Genomic DNA, 6,161 nt, shown 5'->3' with positions numbered 1-6,161 from the left:
CACCGGTATATCATCAAAGCCACCTTTGCTCTTTAAGTCAACATTTCCTTGCATAGGCCTGAACCCCGATAAGGTGTTCTGTCCAGGTACCTTCTGAGGCTTGGGACCTGATTCCCCTGGGGTTTGCTGGTTCCAGCGATTTTCTCCCAGACTGCAGAGTCTTCTGTGCCCCCTGCCTTCAAAAGCAGAATTTAGAGACCATTTAGCACGTTGGGATAAATAGAAAGATAACCTCTTTTCTGGATGGGCAGGACATCTCCTGAACTTGTTTGGCCCTTTGCCCGTAAACAAAATATAGTGGCCAAATCCAACAATCCAACATCCCAGCAAGCGTCACGAGTGCCAACCCTTTAATTCCACATCATCTTTGGGGCAGAAGAACCATAGGGATTGGAGCCATTTCCACCTTAGCTCTCCTGTAAGTGGTTTAATCACATAATTACCTTTAAAATGAAAGCTTCCTTTTCAAAATAACCTGTTTGTCTGAAAAATTGATTTAGGACTTTCGATTTCATGGGTACAGATAATCCTCAATTTATGACTGGTTGCTTAAGATTGAAGTTACGATGGACCACCTCAAAAGGTTCTCTTTAATATATTTGAATATTAATATTTTGTTCAAAAAAGCTTCTTATGGACTGGTTCCAAAGTTCTGAGAGCCAGCATGCCCCCCTTCCCCCCCCCCCCAGGCACGTCGCATGACTGCATTTGGATGCTTGCCAACTGGCTCTTGTTTACGGCCATGGCCCACAGTCACATGAGCAGTTTATAACAAAATCCGGCACTTCTGCTTTTTGGCCAAAACACCCCACAGCAAACCGAGTTTGCTTCAGACTGCTGCCAAAAGTTGTAAAACCAGGTTGGTCACGTGATACAAGCATTACGACTGTCACAATGTATGACTATAAAATAGGCAAGCTCCATTGCAGTCATAATTGGAGGACTAGCTATAATGAAAACCTGCATGGAGTTTTGGTACTTTGTTTCAAAAGTGAAAAGAATTTGGAAGGGAATGATGATGAAAACTCAACATTTCACTGGTTTTGAGCCGTCTGCTCCCAGGAGCACTTCCCCGAGTTTCTCTCTGCCAGATTTTGTAAACTTCCCATCACCATGGCTGCAATACATAAGCAAGAAGAACTGGTTTGTGTAATTAAAGCCCAATTTTATTGGACCAGGAGATCTGAGTTTGCTTGCTCACATGCCCAACTACCTGCGTTCTTGATGGTATGAGCTGAATGATGAGTGAAGCTGAGGAGGTGAGTGACTGGTGCCCACTCAGTCTGTTTCCGGTACGGTTGCACCAGTGGAAGTTGAACAGAGGCTGTCCAGGTCATGGATGTTACCAGTAAGCCCAGCAGAAGTCTTGGGAATGTAGAAGAGCCCTTAGACTGCAGGCTTGCTGCCTCTGGGCCCCGTGGAGGAGAGAATCACCATAGGCTCTTGTCCTAGAATCTTGTGTTTCTCCCAACCGTCTCCCACTGATGGCCTTCAGGTCGAGATGTTCTCATGCCTCTCCTACAGGACCTCAGGTCGTGGTGTGCAACTGGGCATCATCTGCTTATTGATCCTACTTTACCCTGAATTGACAGACGATCTGTCCCAGCAGCCTCATGTAGATACTACATAGGATTAAACAGAAAAGACCAAACCCATGGGCATCCCACAGCGGATTGCTCGGGGTCCAAATATCCCCCCTCTCCCTACTCACAGGACCTATCCATTAAGAAAAAGAACCACCAGCATAACATTGTGGATGGTCCACAAGGATACTGGGGTTGAGAAGAGTGGTCATACTCCCAGGTCACTGTCACAGAGGTACATGAGGATAGCTGAAGGAGTTTCTGTCCCAGGCCTGATCCTCAATCCCAACTGCCACAGATCCAGATCATCCATATTCTAGAGGACCCTTTGTGATTGCAACAGTGATAGGATGGGAAACAAGAATGATGTTCATCATAGGCAAATGGGAAGTTCTACACTTGGGTAAGGTAACAGAGAGTAGCTGTTTTGCCAGTGGGGCACATGCAATGTTGGGATTCCCATCAGTCACGATCTGAACATGAGTCAGCCATGATACACCATTGCCAAAGAGCAGACATGGAATAGTTGAGAAAGACTTAAATTCTGCTAAGGTTACACCCTTCCCTGCAGTGTTGATTGAGTTTCAAAAGATGACTCTTGGTTAGCGTCCAAGTCGATTGATTACATTTTTATTACTTTATAGGTAACCCAAGGATGAACATATCCTCCTATTTTCAGCATAACAACCCTGGTAGGTTGGGCTGAGAGAGGGATTGGTTCAAAATCAACCAGATAGCTTTTATTCCTAAGGCAGGACTAGAACTCACCAACTTCTGGTGATTGGCACAAAGTCACCCAGACAGCTTAATATAATTATCAAAGGACTCCATGTCGCACAGTGAGTGGGTAAATTGATTCAAGGACTCAATGGAAGGAGCCACAATTGTCTCCTTCCACAGCTTCATGCGGAGGAGGAAGCCTGCTGGGTTTTGGCTGTGGGGCTTCATGGCAGCTGCAGGGCTGCTTGCCAATCTGTGCTGCTGTCATAACCCCTGTGCTCTGGGGAAGAGGATCTGCCTCGGCTTCTGTCGGGGTGTGAAAGAGGCCAGGGACCCTTCAGCAGTGCTGCTTTGCTTTGGCCAGGACACTTATTTCTGCTTTTCTTTTGACAAACAAAGAACCAAGTTCCCTTCCAAGGCATCCAAATCATATTCACGGCACAAAATGTTGAATGAACATTCGTCTGAGGGTCCCTCCCAAAATTGATCTTGTGCACAGAGAATGAAAGGATGAGCTTTTCGTTTCAATCTGGAAGGAAAGCCGAGAAGCAAGCAAACTTCTAACCTGTACCAACATGGGTTTGTCAAAAAGAGATCGTGCCAAGCAATCTTCATTCTTTGAAACAACTAAATTAGTGGACCAGTAAAATGCTGTGGACATAGTATACTTAGATTTTAGTAAGGCATTTGACGAAGTAGACCACAACCTACTTCTTAGTTACTTAAGAAAAATGTAGACTAGATAGCATCACCACCAGATAGATTTGTAACTGGCTGACAAACTACTCAACGGGTAGTCCTTAATGGAACTATATCGACATGGAAGTAAGCAGTGGGGTGCCCCAAGTTTCAGATTTGGGCCCAGTACTTTTCAATATCTTCATAAATGATTTAGATGAGGGAATAGAAGGAGAACTCATCAAATTTTCAGGTGTCATCTTCTTGAAAGCCTCCAGTGATGGAACACCCACAGCTTCTGGAGGCAAGTCATTGCATTGATTTGTTGTTCTCACAATCAGGAAATTTCTCCTTAATTCTAGGTTGGATCTCTCTTTAATGATTTTCCTCCCATTACTTCTGGTCCTGCCCTCAGATACTTTGGAGAATAGATCGACCCCTCTCCTCTGTGACAGTCCCTCAAAAATTGGAAGACTATCATGTCATGTGTTATGCACGGGGTTGATGGAAGAGGCAGGATACTCAAGATGGTGAGAACAGCTCAGCCACTGAGGTTCCTCCAATTTCCTGCCTGGAAATTGGACCAATTAATTGAAACTATTATTTTTCCCGCCTGAAAGACGGACCTGGGTGAAGTCTTCTATTCAAGACTTCACTCCTCGTTAATATATTTAACCTCACCCTAGTTCTTCTCTTTGTTAGAATAGACATTCCCAGTTCCCACAACCATTCATCGTATGCTTTAGCCTCATCATGCACAAACGTTGAATGTCTCCTGTTCTTCAAGTAATTGCAGTCATATAGTTGATTACATCACTACTTCAGAAATGGGAAATGAAAATGGCCAGGACTGTCCCTCACTGAATGTGCCCACTTGACATAGTGGAAATAATTCCTGCATTCATCGGGGTCCGTAAAATTGCCATTACATCAATGGCTCTTCCTTATTAATCACTCTCTAGAAACTACTCCAGTTTCCTTGAGGAAAGAAGAGTGTTGAAATTGTGTGGGGGGAAATACACCCATCCTTTTAAAAAAGTGTTTCCGTTTGTGCGTCACCCTCTGCAAGCTGGTGTCACCCCAGGAAAAGGAGAGGCAACTGTTCTTCTGGTCAGTATCTTCTCTCTTTTGTAACTTAAGCAATCTTAGCTCTCGCACTTTGCCAAGACAGCCTCAGCAGGTCTGCCAGACGTGAACGAAGTGAAAAGGATGTTGATCTCTTGCATCGTGAGAAGGCTTGGCTGGTCTGGATCAAAAGCTTGGGTTCCCCAACGAGATGGTGCAGGTTTCCATAAGGCCTTGGGTTCTTTTCCATTGCATTTATCCAGAATAGAAGAGCAATGTAGCTTTTAGAAAGAATTGTGATGGGTGTCACACTGGCAAATTTCATACAATAAAGAGTAACAAAATTACGGAGAGCTGGAAGAGACCTTGGAGATCACCTAGTGCAACCAACCTCTGCTCCAGCAGGGGACCCTTTACCTGTCAGCTCTGAGATTCAGCTGCCAAAAATGTTACAAGGAATGAAAGGGGGGTGGAGGAGTTGGAAAGTTCAAGTTTATTTCGCATTAAAAAATTCCAGCTACAGTTCATTGGTTCTTGTGTTTAATGAAGTATAAGAAGTGGGAGGAGAGAAAGTGGATTTTGTGAAATGCATAGACATACCAGAGCTGTTCCTAATAAATCAGTTGGAGATTATACTTGTCTCAGAGTGACTGATTACCATGGACAATTTCTGGATGCCTAACATTATCATTTTAGACAAATGGCTGCCTGAAGACTTGTCTTTCTCGGCCTACTAGGGTTTTGGTGCCAGGCAATATGGAAAAAGAGGGAGGGGCTTTAGGACAACCTCCTTTCCACATGATGTCCATTTGGACCTGAAAGACTCCCATAGGTGCACCAGGGAATACAATGGCCAACTGATCTAATTTAACAGCAGTTTGATTTGGGGCTTTAAAAAAATATGATAAATGTCTCAAGGCAATAAACCGCTGAAGGTTCTTGTTTTAAAATCTTGTTGCAAATTGAAGATTTATTTATGTGTTTGTTTACCTTTAGGTGCCAGCCAACTCCAGAACAACTTGATGGGTGATTATGGGGTACACAGGAGCAGACCATTCTCTCTCCCCCCCTGCTCCATCACCACCCCTGGCTGCTCTCTTGGGCCCTCCGTTGAATAAAACCTTGGTCCTGCCCATTTTATGCATGTCACAAAGGAGTCACAACCTCATTTTTGGGTCCACCTTGGCATGAACATACTCTGTTTTCTTGTACAATGATCACAAGTAGAGCAATCAGTATGCTGGCAGTAGGCTAACACAACCTCAGAAGGATGGAAGGTTGAGTCAACCCTGAGCCTGTTGAGATTCAAACTGCCAAATTGCAGGCAACTGGCAGTCAGTAGAAATAGCCTGCAGTCCTGCATTCTAACCACTGCGCCATCGCAGCTCTTGAGTTAGCAAAAGGAGTTTTCCTCTGGAAGATTTTGTCAGAAGCACAAAGGAGAGGAACAAAGGAGAAGAATTCTCCTGCAAACTCTATTTAGCCCTTGGTGACCCTACCCATAGATGAATCAGATAGTCCTCAGCTTACAACCACAAATGGGACTGAAACTTCAGTCCCTAAGCAACGTGGCTGTTAAATGAGTCATTATGTGGTTGCACTTGATTTTACAGCAATTTTTACTGCAGTCGTTAAACAAATCATGTGGTTAACTAAACCCAGCGTGCTCAATTGGGATTACTTGTTGGAAATCATCTGGGAAGAGCACAAACTGCAACTGTGTGACTGCAGGATGCTGCAACTGTCATAAATGTGAACCAATTGCAGGCTCCCAAATTGTGAATAAGTGACCAAAGGGGTGGTACGATGGTCATTATTCTGAGGCCAGATTGTGAATCACTTAATCCAAGGCTGTTGTAACTTTGAGCTGTCATTAAGTGAATGGTTGCAAGTCAAGGGCCACTTGTATCCTGCTGTTCAATGTAGGAACCTAGATATTTCTTGGTTGTTTGTTCCCTAATTGAACTACTCTAACTCTCTGAGGCGTTTCCTAATATTCTGCCTTTTTTTTATCCGATAAGGCCAGTGTTCCTCTGAGATTTGAGAGAACAAGCTTTGATATTTCTCTCCCACCTGCCCAGTCTTTTAGAAATGCCGAATCTCCCCTGTGTTGCC

The sequence above is a fragment of the Notechis scutatus genome, chromosome 10 (assembly GCF_049901735.1).
Source record: "Notechis scutatus isolate UNSWTSFEM ecotype Mainland chromosome 10, rNotScu1.2, whole genome shotgun sequence".
Lineage (NCBI taxonomy): Eukaryota > Metazoa > Chordata > Lepidosauria > Squamata > Elapidae > Notechis > Notechis scutatus.
Note: the sequence above shows the minus strand (reverse complement) of the source record.